Below are 18,014 nucleotides of genomic sequence, written 5' to 3'. Positions count from 1 at the left end.
TTTTTTTTAAATTATTTTTTAGCATAAACTTTTATCATTTCCATACATTTTGGACTAGCAGTTTTATTGGTGGCAATTTTACTTGCGTAATATATGAAATGCATCTTTGGTATAAACATGTTAAAGATGATATCTTTTCTAAGAATAGTTTAGAAAAGCACATGGTAAAATTTTTTTTAAATGATTAATCTGATGACATGTTACATGTTCAAAAAGTAGCTATGAAAACTGGACAAATAGAGATTTTACACATACACATACAAATAAACAATTATAATACCTATTGGTCATAATTCAGTCAAAAATGCTTTATGATTGGAAATATGAAAAAAAAATTCCGAAACAGAAACACACTGGTGTTTTGATGTTGCAAATCTTACTTGGCTATGAAGCATGCCACCGGTTTCATTAAACTTCTGAAACAAATCCATGCCTCCCATTTTCCACAGCCAAGCAAAGACTACCTTGTATGCTACTCTTGTTCTCCTCCTAAATTGAGTTGTTAGTAAAATTCTATGTTAATTACAGTACCTTTCTGACAGTAGGCCTCGGTATGTCAGGCTTAATTAGATTCTTTACACAAATCAACTTGCTGAGAGCGTGTGGTTAAGAGGTATTAAAGGAGAAAGATTAATCACACCCAACTACCTACCATTTCTGGCAAACATTAAATACCCTTTAAAATTCTGTGAGATTTAAAAAGATATATTCATCCTCCTCTTCATTTAATTTTAATTAAGCAGAATCCTTAAGCTGTTTGTTAAGTGTATTGGAAGATTTTCTAATCAAATTTTCTCCCACCTCTAATTACAAAACCTAATCCTCTGGTAAACATCAACAACATTAAATGCTACAAAATTCTCTTCATAGTGCTGAAGACCAAGGCTATAGCAAATATAATGTTTTATAAATATAAATATTTTACCTGACAGGTGAGAGAAATGTGCTAAGATGAACACAGAAGCTCTTGAAACACATCCAGAGTCTCCCTAGTCCCGAGAAAGAATTTTCCCAACTCCCAACCTTCTTATCCAATAGCAAATATTACTTTCTTTTATTTTTCTTTCTTTCTTTTATTGAGGCAGCGTCTCACTCTGTTGCCCAGTCTGGAGTCCAATGGCACGATCTTGGCTCATTGCAAACTCCACCTCCAGGGTTCAAGTGATTTTTTCTGCTTCAGCCTCCTGAGTAGCTAGGGTTTTAGGCATGTGCCACCAGGCCCAGCTAATTTTTGTATTTTCAGTAGAGACAGTTTTCACCATGTTGGCCAAGCTGGTCTCAAACTCCTGACCCTAGGTGATCCACCGCCTTGGCCCCACAAAGTGCTGGGATTATAGACCTGAACCACCACAACTTTTCTTTATTTAGATGAAATTTCAAATAAAAAGTTCAATTGAAATTAATGTAAAAGAAATCTATTAAGCGTGACATATTTTATGATACTCTATTCACCAATACATTCAACAAATTGCAATTTCCAACCTCAAAGACATATAATTATAATGTAGCCTACTCTATTATGTAATGACTTGGACCTTCAGTATGAGTTAAACAACTTAAGGAAACATCCATTTGAAGTGTTTTCTAAACCATTCCCAGTCCTTCACCAGGTAGAGAGGAGGCAACATTATCATTTCCGCTGACCATGATAGTTTTGAGAACTAGTTTACTATTATTGGACCCATAAACTGAAAGCCACACATTTTCCCCTAAATAATTTTTGAAGTACGAATTTAATTCGTTGTTATTTTCATAATAATATGGCCTCTTGTCATTCTTATCATCATCTACATATATTTTGGCATTATTGACCTCCACATTTATCTTGAAGTTTGAATTCTGCTTTTATATAAATTCTTATTACAGAAAGATTGAAAGATGTTAGGTAACTCATTACAGGAGATGAGAACTAGAGAAAGTGCGGAAATAGAAGCTATGGATATGCAAACATATTATCTCCTTATTACTATTATTACTATCAGGCAATAATAAAATAAAGTTCTAACAATGGAAGTGTCAATAATAACTCTGTATGCTAGGGAGCCATACAACTTATGAAGTATTTTATTTTGATATGACTGAATAAAAATTTCATCATATATTGTGTTTTTGAAATATTTTGCCTAATTTTTTTTGGCTGAATAAAATTTATTTTTAAACTGAACAAGAAGGAAGACATAGGGAAATGTTTCTGCTTATATTTGTAATGAAGAAAAAGACAGCATTTAGAATTCTATGTATATGAAAATAAGACTGAAAAACCCAGTATGGCCTTTTGGTAAAATTCTTTTCAAAACATAGTTATGTTATCTTGAGAAATTATCTTTTATGTTCAAAGATAAGTTTCCATCATTCCAAAAATATTGTTGAGAATAATTTACATACTAAGCATAATGTTAAAATTTCAGGCTAAAGTAAGGAAGAGATATGTTTCTATCCCAATTAAGACCTCAAAGATCCTTCAAGTTGTGTTCCCTCAGGTAGGGATGTGCTTAACTCACCAACACTGCCCCACACCACTGCCCCAACATGCCCCCAGCTCCTTCATCCTGGTAAATCAGAGGTTATCTAAATTCAATGTAAGACCAAATACGTCTCAAATACATACCTCGAGATTGTTTTTGCAGACATTATTTAATACCTGAATAATCTGTGCAGCCAATAAAACAATTAATTCTACGTAATTATTTAAATAAAATACATACCATTAAATAGTATCTCTGAAACTAGTTTCAGAATATTTTTCTCTTACATGAGTTACAGTAAATTTGTCAAGGGACTATAATTTTTTCTGTTGCTTCAGTAATTAGTTGGTTAAACAGCTATTTGATAGCTAAGTGATTGCTACCATGAATAAGCCTTGTTACCTCCACCAAGCCATGTGTTTGCAACTGACAAAGGCTTGTTTTGAAAGCATTTTTCCCCTAGATAAACAGATATATAGATTGTCTTTTATTTTATGAAGTAATTAATTAAAACATAATTTCAACTGTACTATATGTAACCTCTTTCATAGAGATAAATCTTGTTCTTCAAGGGTTTTTTCCCAGAAAGAAAATTTATTTTTTTAAGTAATAGGAGATGTATCTTAATAGATCTGCAAAATTAACTACAAGAATGGGCCTCCTTGGTTGGAGGTAGTAGTTACAAAGTCACACAAATTCTTTCTTATATTAACTTACAAATAAAATATAGTATTTATAGACTATATATATCAAAACCAGAAGCAGAACAACATATATTCTGAATAGTTAAGCTATGTAATATGATACTTCTGAAAAAGAAATCTTATATTTTAAATCTAATTTGAAACACATTTTAGGAATTGTTATCACACTGAATTTGTAAGACGGTCTTTTTTTTCTTTTCTTTTTACCTCAGACAGTAAGCCTTCATTCATTTAGCAGTGGAAAGCAGAATTTAAACAAAAAAATTCATTCTATATAAGGCTGCTGATGTCTCTAATTAAATGGGTTAACTACCTAATCAAGGTTGAGCCTCAGATTCTTGTGTAAGAGACCTTCTGGGAAAACTTGGTCTCTAGACCACAATTAAGCAAACTGCTGTCTTTAATTCCAAAAAAGAAGATAAAATTGAGTTAAGGATGAATGCTCAAAATATATTTATTTAAATGATAAGCAACCAGGATTTTTTAACTGATGAGTTTTCAAAAAATATATTTCTTATTCTATTTTACATGTAAGATGTACATACAGATTAGGTTCTGCATAATTAACCAACTGATATAAATTTTTTCTGCAAACAACATAAAAATGACATTCTAAGGAATTACATAACCCAGGAGATGATCTGTATAACATATTACAATATGTTTTCCTAAAAGGAATTTGAAAAGATTGTTATGGTCATAGAACAGAAAAGTCAGAATATCTGTAAGTCCACATATAGAGTGATAACAGTTGTAACCACTAACAGTTCTTTGTGCCCAAGCTTATAGAGAGAGAGGAAGTCAGACAACGCCATGTATTTACTTAATTGTCTGTTACAACAGGTTTATTTAATCTGGGAAAATTAATGTGAGGTTTAATTTTAACCAGTCTCTCTACAAAATTTCATAGATGCCATAAGACATCCCCTTTGCTCAGGTATAAAAACAAGAAAAGTGCAGTAACTTAGGAGACAAGGTGATGTAAGTTAGAATTTAAAGGAAAGAGACACAGGCGTACTCTATTCCGTACTTACTTGAGCTATAAGTTCCAGTTGAACAATCACGCACGCCTCTTCATTTTCCCTCACTATGATGTCATATTCTTTAGTATGGAGTAGTTTGCCTCACTTTTTTTTGTAAAACAACTCACAATAATTTCTACAGAATGAGGACTCCAGTGTTCAGACATCACTGAACGTAAATTTTTGAAGTAAATCACTGACAGGGATATTTGGAGAATATTGAAGGACAAACCTTCATTTTGCAAAGCCAGAAACATATTGTGTTGGCAGCTCTCCTTCAGAAAAAAAAATACAACCACAAAATCAAGATACAGCTTTGGAAGGGCTTATGGGCAGGAGAGACTCTGATACTAGATTTCTTTAGCTTCACATCTGCCTCTGAATATATAGTTCTAATGCATTTCAGTAGTACTTACCAATTTTGTTTTATTATTTTCACTTGAAATTGCATGAGAAATATATTTTAAGGTTATTACATCCCCAAAAGTAAGTGATTTAGAAAGGTTATGAGAAAATTAACTTGAATGAAGGTATGTCAGACATTGAGCATGGGAGTAAACGTAGGGGGCCATGGTGGAGGGGAGCTGGGCAGGATGGCTTCGTTCTGTCTGAACAGGACAGGAACTTACTGACTGTTTTCCCACGCAGTTATGGATTCATAAGACCAGGTCACAATGGGAAGTGGATAACTATTAAAGGGGTTTGTGTCCCCTTGGAGCAAAGCAGTGAATGACTACATCTCTGAAGCCACTTAGTTTACACAGAATGATAATTTTAGCTTATTTTAGGTACATGAGTACATGTGCAGGTTTGTTATACAGGTAAACTTGTATCATGGGGGGTTGTCATAGAGATTATTTTGTCACCCAGGTATTAGGCCTAACACCTATCAATTTTCCTGATTCTCTCCCTCCTCCCACCTTCCACTCTCTCATAGATCCCAGTGTGTGCTATTCCGCTCTATGGGTCCATGTATTCTCATCATTTAGCTCCCACTTAGTGAGAACATATAGGATTTGGTTTTCTGTTCCTGCATTACATTTCCAAGGCCTCCAGCTGCATCCCTGTTTCTGCAAATGACATGATCTCATTCTTTTTATGGCTGCATAGCACTCCGTGTTACGTATGTACCATTTTCTTTATCCAGCCTACCATTAAGGGACATTTAGGGTGACTCCATGTCTTTGATATTGTGACTAGTGCTGCAATGAACGTATGCTCACATGTGTCTTTATAACAGAACCATTTATATTCCTTTGGGCATAGACCCGATAATGGGATTGCTAGGTTGAATGGCATTTCTGTATTTAGGTCTTTGAGGAATTGCCACAGTGGCTCCCACATTAGCTGAACTAATTTACACTTCACACCAGCAGTGTGAAGCCGTTCCTTTCCTCCACCTCACCAGCACCTGTTGTTTTTTGATTTTCTTGTAATAGCCATAGAATGATGATTTTAAAAAGACAATAACAACAACATTAGTCATCATTCAAAATAATGTTTATTGAGGGCTTGTTTTGGGCCAGACACTGTGAGTTATTTTCCTGTATTATTTACTTTTCAAAAGTCAGCTTCAGTGGTAGATGTTCTCACCAGACATAATGGAAAGGAAGGAGTTAATGTCTGCATAAGAAGAGCAAACAGCATGGTGGCTTTCACCTGTAGTCCCGCTACTCTAAGGCTGAGGTGGTAGGATTCTTTGAGCCAGTAGTTTGAGACCACCCTGGACAATATAGCAAGATCCCATCTCTACAATTTATTTTTTATTTTTAAAATTAGCTTGGTGCAGTGGAGTATGCCTATAGTTTCAGCTACTTGAGAGGCTGAGGTGAGATTATCTAGCTTGAAACCCAGAAGGTGAATGCTGCACTAAGCTATGATCATGCCATTACACTTCAACCTGTGGAGCAAGACATTTTTTTCTCAACAACAGAAAACAAATAAAAAAGCAAACAGTGAGTTCCTGGTTTTTCTTTTATTCAAATTAAGCCATTTGGCCCAAAGATAAAATGCTTAAATCATGAAAAATACAGTTGTATAAGGAGTAAGTTCTAATATTTGATGCCACCGTAGGAAAATTGTAGTTAAAAATAATTAATTGTATCTTTTAAAATAGCTTGAGAAGAATTGCAATGTTCCTGAAACAAAGAAAAGATAAATGTTTGAAGTAATGGATATGCCAGTTACCCTGACTTGATCATTACATATTGTTTACATGTATCAAAATATCACATGTGCCCCAAAGTCTGTATAACTATGATATTTCAGTAAACAAATACATTAAAACTGCAACAAAGAGAAAAAAAAATTTAAAAAGAACATCCAGACAGAGAATATTAATTCAACAATATGAACACAGCCATTCTCTGCCCACATGCCCAGCCCAACAAAACCACATAACCAGTTCTCAGGGCTGATTTCCTCCCACTTAGATGGCAGGATCTGTGTTCTAGGCTCATTATCCCATTCAAGGAAATTCCTGCTTTTCCTTGACCTAGCAACCACTCCGAGACCACACACATGGGCATATGAGCCCAAAGATCTGACGGACAGAGAGCCAGCAGGTCTTTTAATTCCAGATTTCAGCTTTTATATTCCACCAAAGAAAACAAACATAGAAGTCCAATCTTTTCAATTTGATTAAGTTTAATAAAGAATTTAAAGGAAATAGATCATGAAGAAAGCAGACCAAATGAATGATTATGTCATGCAGCTTTCCTTCAGGCATATTAAGACTTTTCATTGTATTGTATTGTATTGTATTGTATTGTATTGTATTGTATTGTATTGTATCGTATTGTATTATTATTTTTGAGATGGAGTCTTGCTCTGTTGTTCAGGCTAGAATGCAGTGGTGTGATCTCAGTTCACTACAGCCTCCACCTCCTGGGTTCAAGCGATTTTCATGCCTCATCCTCCCTAGTAGCTGGGTTTACAGGCTCCTACCACACGTCCCCCAACTAATATTTTTATATTTTTAATAGAGACTGGGTTTTGCCACGTTTCTGTAAGTGTAATGTTAGGTTGTTAATTCGAGATCTTTGCTCCTTTTGATTAGGGGCATATAGCCCATTTACATTCAGTGTTAATATTTACACGCGTGGATTTGCTTCTGTCATTGTATCATTAGCTGCTTATTATGCAGACTTGTTTGTGTGGTTGCTTTATAGTGTCAATGGTCTCTGTACTCATGCGTGTGTGTGTGCGTGTGTGTGTGTGTGTGTTTGTTTTTTGGTGGCCAGTAATCATCTTTCCTTTCCATATTCTTTCTGTATTTAGCACTCCCTTCAGGACCTCTTGCAAGGCAGGAGGTAACAAATTCTCATGGCATTTGCTTTTCTGAAAAGGCTGTTACTTCTGATACTTCTCTTTTGTTTATGAAGATTAGTTTGGCTGAATATGAAACTCTTGGTGGTAATTGCTTTTCTTTGAGAATGCTGAATATAAGCCCCCATCCCTTCTGGCATGTAGGGTTTTTGCTGAGGCATCCACTGTTAGCTTGATGGAGCTTCCTTTGTTGGTGACTTTCCCCATCTCTCTAGTTGCCTTTAATATTTTTTCTTTCATTTCGAGAATCTGATGATGTCTTGGGGATGGTCATCTTGTATAGCATCTCACGGGAGCTCTGTGCATTTTCTGATTTTAAATGTTGGTCTCTCTAGTGAGGTTGAGGAATTTTCATGCATGATAACCTGAACTATGGTTTTCAAGTGGCTTGCTTTTTCTCCCTCTCTTTTAAGGATGCAAATGAGTAATAGATTTGATCCCCTTATAATCTCATTTTTCTTAGAGGTTTTGTTCATTTTTTTCTTATTGTTTTTTATTTAGTTTTTTTCCAAATTATTTTGAAGAATGACTCTTTGAGCTCTAAGATTCCTTCTACAGCTTGGTAATTCTCCTGTTAATACTTATGGTTTTATTCTGAAATTCTCGAAGTAAGAGTTTTTCAGCTCTATCAGATTATTTTGGTTATTTCTTAAAACGGCCATTTTGTCTTTTATCTCTTTTATTGCTTTATTTCCTAATACACTTGAATTGGGTTTTTACTTTCTCCTGAATCGTGATGATCATTACTTTTTTCTGTATTCTAAATTCTATTTCTGTCATTTCAATCATTTCAACCTAGTGAAGACCCATTGATGGGGAACTAATGTGATCATTTGGAGGTAAGATTGTTGAGTTGGAGGTAAGGTCTCTAGGTTGTTGAATTGCCAGAATTCTGTGCTGGTTCTATTTTATCTGTGTGGGCTGATGTTTCTTCAGCCTTTGAATCTCCTGTTCCTTGGATGGATTTGTTTGTTTGTTTGTTTTTGCTTTTATTTTATGCCTGCTGATGCATGGCAGCAGTAACCACAATGCAGAGGGGTGTGCACGTGTTGGCTGGGGCAATGTACCAGTATAAATGGGGCTGTGGCACTCTTGTGTGCACTCAGACTGGCCCATTTAGGGTTTTTTTTTTTAAATGGAAGTTTTGTTACAGGCATGATGTGGCTGTTAGTAATTAAATCAATCTTCAGCCTCTCTCCCCTGCCCAGAAGTTGGGCAATAGGAATTAAAGTTCTAAGCTTTAACCAAGATTTAATCTTTGTGACAGCAAGCCACCATCCTGAAAATATGTATGGGTCTGCTAAAGGTGCCTCATTAGAACAAAAGATGCTCTTATCACCTATAGTACTCAGGAAATTGCAATAGTTTTAGAGAGTCTGTGCTAAGAACTAGAAAGAAAAAGGAAGCATTTTTCACATTATACAACAGAAGACTACAGTAAATAAAAATCAATAGAATTTCATTCAGTATGGCTTTCCTAGAGTATTATAAAAAGCTCTATTGAACTCAGATGGTCTTTGAACCAGCACTAACACCATGTTCGTTCCATCTTGGATGAGTTAAATATACATTTGGCAGACATTCCTTCCATATTTGAATAAGAGTCATGAATTTAACTTCAGGAAAATTGCACTTTTGTAAAAGATTGATGTGACCATGTATCAAATTTGGCTCATATTTAAAGCCAATTTGGCAAGATAGTAACTGGTACATAGGCCTCATAAGCAAAGAACTCCCTTTGTCTTGCTCTTTATGCAGAACACTGGTGGCAAATGCCTCAGTCTCTATGTGCTGCTATTACAAAAGACCTGATGCTGAGTAGTTTATAAACAGTATGATTTTTTTTTCTCATTGTTCTGGAGTCTAGGAAGTCTAAGATCAAGGAGCCAGGATTCCGTGCCTGGTGAGGGCCTTCTGCTGCATCCTCAAATGGCAGAAGGGGAGAAAAAGGCCAAAGATTACATTGTCATTCATAAAAATAGAAATGTTGTTAGAACCAAAAGAGGAGCACAGATAATGGGTATAAAATATTCTCAGGCATACTTGTCTTCTTCAACACACTAAAAACTTTGGAATAAGATGATTTTTCATGATGAAATTAGTGGTTGAAGAAATCCCTAAAATGTTGAGATCCTCTTCTCTTAGGATGAAACATTTCTCTGCCTGTCCATCACACACACCTACCTTCCTTACTATTTTGGGAACATACTCATGCTCTCTCCATAGGAAAACACAACTCCAAAGTCCAATTCAGTTCTTGTATTTGTCTCAAAATTTGGATATCTGAATAATACCCAGTTTTCCTCAAAACATTTTAGTTTTAGCTCTTCAGGTTCTGGAAACACAAATCAAAAGAAAAGCTGTGTAATCTCATTGAGAAAATATATATAAAAAGAGGAGATGTAACACAATTTTAGTACAAATTTACATTCAAAAATGGGTAAACCGGGTGCACAGATCACCCACTTATTCACAGACACTATCAAATTGCATAGGTTGGAGTAGTGAAAACCTTTATTCTTTCCCATAGTGGTGTGTTTGCTTTCTTGTTTGGCCCATGAAATAGTCACTGATTTTCTTCTCTTTGATAATCTTCTTGCCTATTATCCACTGTAACACTGAAATTTATCCTCTGTGATTTTTTTCCCCATATTCATTATTCTCCAAAGCCCCATCTAAGATGGACACTGCTAAAGATATACTTCCTGGGATCTCCACCAGGTTTTCAACACTAATCATACTATGTTGTGTAGGAAGTATTGATTCTACCATGTAATTATTATAGGAGATATTGTTCAGCATTCTAATGAATCCTCTGTGCCACTTGTTCTTGCTGTTGACTGCTTTGCTTGTGTTGCTTGGGTGAAACCTCACAATAGCTCTCAAAGATATAGGTACTCTGGTTCCTGTCTTTGAGGGCAATGAGCCCAGCCTGAAAGAGAGGTTCAGTTACTTGCCAAGGAGACAAATCATAAAAGCCACAACAACAAAAATAAACCAAAAAGCAAAGAAGGTTAAAAAAAAAAAGTAGAAAACAAAAAGAAACAAAAATAGAACAAATAGTAACAAATTTGGTAGATATTAATTTTACTATATGAATACCCACTTTTAATACCTGTGGTCTAAACACACCAAGTAAAAGACAGAGGCTGTCAGATACCAAAAAATAAGACCCAACTACATGTGTACAAGAAGTTGTCTTTAAGTAGAAATAGGCATATAGATTAAAAATCACTGGAGGGAGAAAAATATACCATGCCAACACTAATCAAAAGAAATATTTATTTGTAGCTTTAGTAGTTTCAGACTAAGCCAACTTTAGAACAAGGAAGATTATCAGGGATAAAGAAGGGCATAATTATAAAAGTATCTATTTTCAAAGAATATGTAATAATATTTAATGTGTATGCCCCTAAAAACAGAGTGATGCAAAATATGTGAGGCAAAAATGTATAGAACAACAAAAGAGAAACAGATAAATCTGCTATTAAAGTTGAAGACTCAGCACCCCTCTATGAGTAATTGATAGACCCAGCAGGCAGGAAATCAGTAAGAATATAGCTGAACTGAGCAGCACTGTCAACCAAGTGGGTCTAATTCACATCTCTAGACGACTCCATTCAACAACAGTAAAATGCACATTCACTAAGGTAGACCACATTCTGGGCCATGAAACAGACTTTCGCAAATTTAGAAGTTCACAAATTACGCAAGGCGTATTCTCAGACCACAATAGAATTAAACAAGAAATCAATAACAGAAAGATACCTGGAAAACCTCCAAATACTTGTAGATTAAAAAACAGACTTTTACTTCTTTTTCTTTTTTTATTTGTGCGAATGTATGGGGTAAATGTAATTTTGTTAGATGCATAGATCTGTTAGTGGTGAAGCTGTGGCTTTTAGGATATCTATCACCCAAATAACACACATTGTACCCATTAGGTAATTTCTTATCATCTACCACTCCCAACCCCCTCACACTCTGAGTCTCCATTGTCTATCATGCCATTCTCTACATTCATGTATACACACTTTTTAGCTCAAACTTATAAGCGAGAACATGTGGCATTTTTCTTTCTGTGTCTGACCTAACAGTACAGTTTTACATAACATAGGGACAGAAAGAAAACCACATTTAAGTTAGTTATTTTGTGTAATAATGAGAGCGGCCACTTCTACTTCTGCTGTTTAGTAATGGAGCCAAACATGGAGAAGACACCATCCATCTTAGTCATAGATTTAACTCATATACTTCAGCCTGTAGAAAAACAATTTGTAGAGTGTTTTCCCAGCAGGATCACCAGTGAGCCTTTGCCGTGTCTGTCTACTGCTGTATCAAGACAGATATTTTTGGGTGATGGTGAATATGAAAAGACCAGTGGCTTCCATGGGAATGAGTGCATTGCCCATTTTCAGTTCCATAAAAACGTGTCTGCTGGTCAGAGACCATGTACTATAGGATCCCGTGGGTAAGATACTACATATTTCCGTGAATAATGGAAAATGGAATTTCTCGAAGCACACTTTTGACAAGAAAAGCAAACACACAGGCTATGAAATACAAAGGCGAAAATGTAAGCTCATCCTTCAGAGAACATATTTCTGCCTCCATTTCTATCTGAGAGTCCAAGATAATCAGCCTCTCCGCAGGTGGCAGGCTCACATGAAGCCTGGAAGCTTAGAGTGAGTTGAGAGATTCTTTACAGTTTCTTAGGGACAATAAAGCTTTGGTTTAACCAGTGTGACTCTTCTGAGAAGACTGTGAGATGTAACCCTGGTATGGGACACGCTATTTCAGGCAATATAGTACATGATTTTGTAAGTCTGGGAGTGCACGGAGAAGGAACTAAATGAGGCAGGGTACAGATAAGTACAAGATCATTACTGTGGATAATGACCAGATGGTTAGTCAGGGATTTGGGAAAAATAAGATTATGAATGGTGACTTTTTGAATGGGATCCTAAAAGGGGGCACAGTTGGAATGTGAATATAGGGACACTAAGTGCTCGCTTCATGGTGGCATCACTTCATGAAAGGTCCCAATAATCTGGAGGAGGTGTTGACTCTTCCCAGGACATGCCAGCTTCTCTATCCACAGACAATGGTGTTTACTTCGTGGGCCCCTTTACAAAGTAACTGGTACTTTGATGGAGTCACTGCATGGGCTCAACAACATGAACTTGGCCTCACCATGGTTAATTTGGTTAATGCCGAGCTTTCAAAAAAGTTAAAAAGGCAGCTCTCTCATAATGGGAAAAGTAGTTGCAAAGTACATAGCTGATAAATTAAATCTACAAAATAGTTTTTAAAACTTACAATGAATTAACCAGAAAATAGACAACCCATTTGAAAAATAGGCAAGTAACTTGAATAGACATTTCTTTAAAATGATAAGCATGTGATCAATAAGCATGTGAAAAAGGTTCTACGTTACTAATCATTAGGTAAATGCAAGTCAAAACCTCATGAGATACCACTTTATACCTACTAAATAGTTATCATTAAAATAAATAAACAAAAACAGAAACAGAAAGTGTTGGGGAAGACGTACAGAAATTGGAACTTCTGTGCATTGCTTCTGCAGCCACTATGGAAATCAAATGATACATCCTTTAAAAAGTGCAAGAAGTATCATGTGATCCAGCAATTCCACTTCTTGGCATATGCACAAAACAATTGAAAGCTTGAATTTAAACAGATATTTGAGTACCTATGTTTATAGCATCATTATTTACAATACCCAAAGGATAAAAAAATAACCTAAATATTCCTTATGGATGAAGGGAGAAACCAAGTGTATATACATTCAGTGGAACATTATGTAGCCTTAAAAAGAATAAAATTCTGGTTCATGCGACAACATAGATAAAACTTAGATGAAGTGAAGTTACACATAAAAGGAAACTTACATGAAATACTAGAATATTCAAATACATAGAGATAGATTACTCTTATGAGACTCATTTCCTCCAAGTGTCACCATGGCAACCACACAACTTTGTCTCCTTTGGGTTTTCTAATAAAGTGTTCTTATTAATCTTTGAGAATTTCCCCCAATTCATCTAACAGAATGTCTGCAATTAGCTACAAGTTCCAAGGGAATAAAATAAACTTTTAACTCTTGCTAATGAGAGGCTATTTAATAAGGCTCTGTGGTGTTCAACTTTGCCAAACTCATTAAAAGTTTTTATATCACAATCCCAGAAGTCTGATTTAATGATCCCTGCACAGCTTTCTTCCAATTAAGCCCCTTCTTTCCTGTGCTTGTAGCAGAGACACCGTTGCCTGTGATTAGTGGCTGGCTGTCTTTGTTAGTGATCAACCCCATATCCATTGTTGTAAAGGAAAAAAGATAATTAAAGTTTTGTAGACTTTATCAATGCTTTAAGGGCAGTGGAAGTGCCATTCAACTTCTATGTACTAACTTGTTAATCGAAGTCTCAAGAATCTTTCCTAAACATTTTAGAATATATATATATATATCATATATATATGATATTTTAAGTCCACCAAACCCAATAGTGGTTAGGAGTGATTGTGTGGCAACCTCTGAAAGCCAGAAAATTGTTGAGATGCTATTATTTCTAATATTTCTTTGCTTCTCTCTTTTTTTTAATTGCATTTTAGGTTTTGGGGTACATGTGAAGAACATGCAAGATTGTTGTGTAGGTACACACGTAGAAGTGTGATTTGCTGCTTTCCTCCCCTTCACCTATATCTGGCATTTCTCCCCTTGCTATCTCTTCCCAACTCCCCACCCCCCCCTGTCCCTCCCCCGTTTCCCCCCCAAACAGACCCCAGTGTGTAGTGCTCCCCTCCCTGTGTCCATGTGTTCTCATTGTCCAACACCCGCCTATGAGTGAGAACATGCGGTGTTTGATCTTCTGCTCTTCTGTCAGTTTGCTGAGAATGATGGTTTCCAGGTTCATCCATGTCCCTACAAAGGACACGAACTCATCGTTTTTGATGGCTGCATAATATTCCATGGTGTATATGTGCCACATTTTCTCTGTCCAGTCTATCATCGATGGGCATTTGGATTGGTTCCAGGTCTTTGCTATTGTAAACAGTGCGGCGATGAACATTTGCTTCTTAATATTTTGATGTACAAGCATTTAAGAATATTATAAACGCTAATCAATCAGATAATCTTTTAGACAACAATTTTATTCATATCTATTATATTTGTATAAAAGGGGTGAGAGGTACTAAAACATTTTTTTCTGAGGTCCTTTTAATCTCCAATTATTGCTATAGTATATTACTAATATTTTACTTTCAATGATAGGTAGGGATCAGAGTGCTAAGACATTGTAGGTTAGTTTAAGTAATGAGAATGCTGATCCAAAGACTCAGAAACTCAACTTGCCACATTGATTCTTCATAGCCACTCCCTTAGATGTCTCCCTGAAGGAAATATAGACAGTGATCAATGTATATATTTTTATTTTATTTATTTTTATTTTGTGTTATCTTTTATTGATACAAATATTTGTACACACTTATGGGATACATATGATATTCTGTTACATGCGTAGAATGTATACCGATAAAGTCAGGATATTTGGGATGTCTGTCACCTTGAGTATTATTTCTAGGGTTTGGAAGTATTGCAAGTTCTCTCTTCTAGCTATTTTGAAATGTATAATGCATTGTTTTTAAGTATAATCACTGTACTCTGTTATTGAACATTAGAACTTATTCCTTCTATTTAACTGTGTGCTTGTACCCACTAATCAATTCCTCTTCACCTCCTCCTACTCATACTCTTCCCAGTCTCTGGTATCTATCGCTCTACTTTCTACCTCCTAAGATCAGCTTTGTTAGTTCCCACATACGAGTGAGATATGTGATATTTGCAAAAGACCCTTTTAAAACGTCATTATTTTTGTTTGTTTTTATCCAGTCCTCAATGTGGTTACGTATGGAGCTTTTTTAAAACACTCTTTGTTTAAAGAAAAAACACAGGCATTTTTGTTTTTTTAAACATGCTGTGTTCCTTCTATGTACTTTCTGCTTAAATTTACAGAAAAGCTCAGTTTTTTATAGTTGTGGCCACAGGAAGGCTCACGCACTAAGAGGAAGGCATCTCCATAAAAAAAAAAAAAAAAAAAAAAAAACAAAACAAAAAAAAACCACACAACTTTTGTTTTGAAACTTGTATTTCAAACACTAGTTAAATAACTCAGTTTATCATGTCACAATTCTATTTGTAGTCATACTAAAATAGGCATCTAAGTGTTATAATTACCAGTCTTACAGGAGACTCTTTAAATATCCTTTAAGTGATGGTTGAATTTTGATTATCTAAAAAGTACAGTTGAACCTGTCACCCAACATAAAATCTAAGAACTTAATAGCAATTGACATACCACATGTGGCCTCCCCTTACTCCATTTCTTTCCTTCTACTGCCAACATTTCCACCATCCTAAACCCAATGTCTGCAGCCTCTCATTCTCACATTCATTTAGCTTTATCTTATCTAAATGTAGATATTAAACAACTTTTGTTTTGATTGTTAAACAATTCATAAATTTTTTAAAAAGCTATTGTGCAGCAAGTAATCTTCCTGAGCTTACTTTATGGTATTATTAAGATTCATTCTATTTTTTATTACTCAAACATATTATAAAATATTCCATTTTTTGAATACAAGAACAATTATTTATCATATTATTTAGACACAGGAATGTTATATATCTGCCATAAAAACTCTGAATTTTCCTTTTTGTGACTCATAGTATACCTGAAGAAGTTCCTTGGGTTCTATAGAGAGAAATAGAATAGTGGAACTATATGGAATATAAAAGTCCAATGTAAACATAGTGGTGATTTCTTTTCCAAAGTGATAATATCAGTTTTCATTCTAATCAGCAATAGTAAATTGTTTTGCCAATAAGCACACTCAACAACATTTGATATTGTTTGAGGTTTCTATTTTTTCTGCTGGAATGGGGATAAAGTACCATTCTTGACAATTATTTCAGAAGTTTCCTGGCCATATATGTCTCTTTTTTTCTGTGATATAAATGTTTAGGTCTTTTTTCTTATTTTTCAGTTTATATATATATGAAGCTGAATCAAAAAATATTATTATAGCTATATATTTATTTAGCATACTGTTTCATTTTAGTGTATAACTAGAACTTCCATCTATTTGAGGTATGTATCAATAAACAAAGTTTAAAATTTTTAATGTGGTCAAATTTGTCAATGATGTCTTTTTAGTTATTACTTCATATGACTTGCTTAAGATATTGAGGTGTACTCATGAATATTTGCCCCTAATTTATAACAAACATCTGTTGTGTTTTCAATATGTTTTTAATCCATTTGAGGTTGATTGTTGTACATTGTTCAGTAGGAATTATATTTAATATTTCTTCCTGTGAATAATATTTTCTCAAGAATTTTATTAAAATTAGGTAGATTTACTTTTGTTCAAAAGATTGTATTATTTGGAGTAGATTAATTGTAATAACAAGGACTCGCAACAATGTCTAATGTCTTACATTCAAACGTTTACTTCATGTTTTTGTACCAATATTGGAAGTGTGGACATGTGCTGCTGCTTAGTGTTGCTTCAGGGATCTAGGAAGACAGGGTCTCTGCCTGATTTTCCTTGGGACATCTCCATTGAACAGCCACAGTGAAAAACAAAATGTGCAAGAAAGCACCATAGGGAAGGTATCTCTTTCTGCTTCCTTTCTTCCTCCCTTCCTCCCTGTGTCTCTCCTTTTTTTTCTTTTGCTGAAATATCCATATTTCCTCAAAAAAAAATTAAAAATTTTCAAGTAGAACACAACATCAAAGAAAAAAAATTAAGGAATTACCATGGATCCAACAAATCTTGTTTCATGTTTATCCACCCAACAAATCCACATACATTTAATGTTTGTGGATTTTTTTTTTTTGAGACAGAATCTCACTCTGTCGTCCAGTGAAGTGGTGCAGTCTCAGCTCACTGCTACCTCTGCCTCCTGGGTTCAAGTGATTCTCCTGCCTTAGCCTCCTGAGTAATTGGGATTACAGATGTGCATCACCACGCTGGGCTAATTTTTGTATTTTTAGTAAAGACAGGTTTCACCACGTTGGTCAGGCTGGTCTCAAACTCCTGACCTCGTGATCCATCTGCCTCAGCCTCCCAACGTGCTGGTATTACAGGTGTGAGCCACTGCACCTGGCCACTTGTGGATTATTTTAAAGCAAAGTTTAGACATCTTATCACTTCTTTGTTATACATAATCTTGAACTGATAGTTTCTTCCTTTACATGTAACCCCAATACCTTATCATACAAATGCAATTAACAATATTTCCACAATGTCATCTACTCTGACATCTGTAAACACATTTCTCAATAATCTCACATCTTTTTTATAATTGACTTATTTGAATGAAGACACCCACATAAAAAGCTCCCCATGTTGCAGTTGGTTGGTATGCCAATTGAGGCTTTTAATTATACTTGAATTTCCAGCTGGCACTCTGA

The sequence above is a fragment of the Sapajus apella genome, unplaced genomic scaffold, assembly GCF_009761245.1.
Source record: "Sapajus apella isolate SASKATOON/1434 unplaced genomic scaffold, GSC_monkey_1.0 scaffold49, whole genome shotgun sequence".
In the NCBI taxonomy this organism is placed as follows: Eukaryota; Metazoa; Chordata; class Mammalia; order Primates; family Cebidae; genus Sapajus; species Sapajus apella.
Note: the sequence above shows the minus strand (reverse complement) of the source record.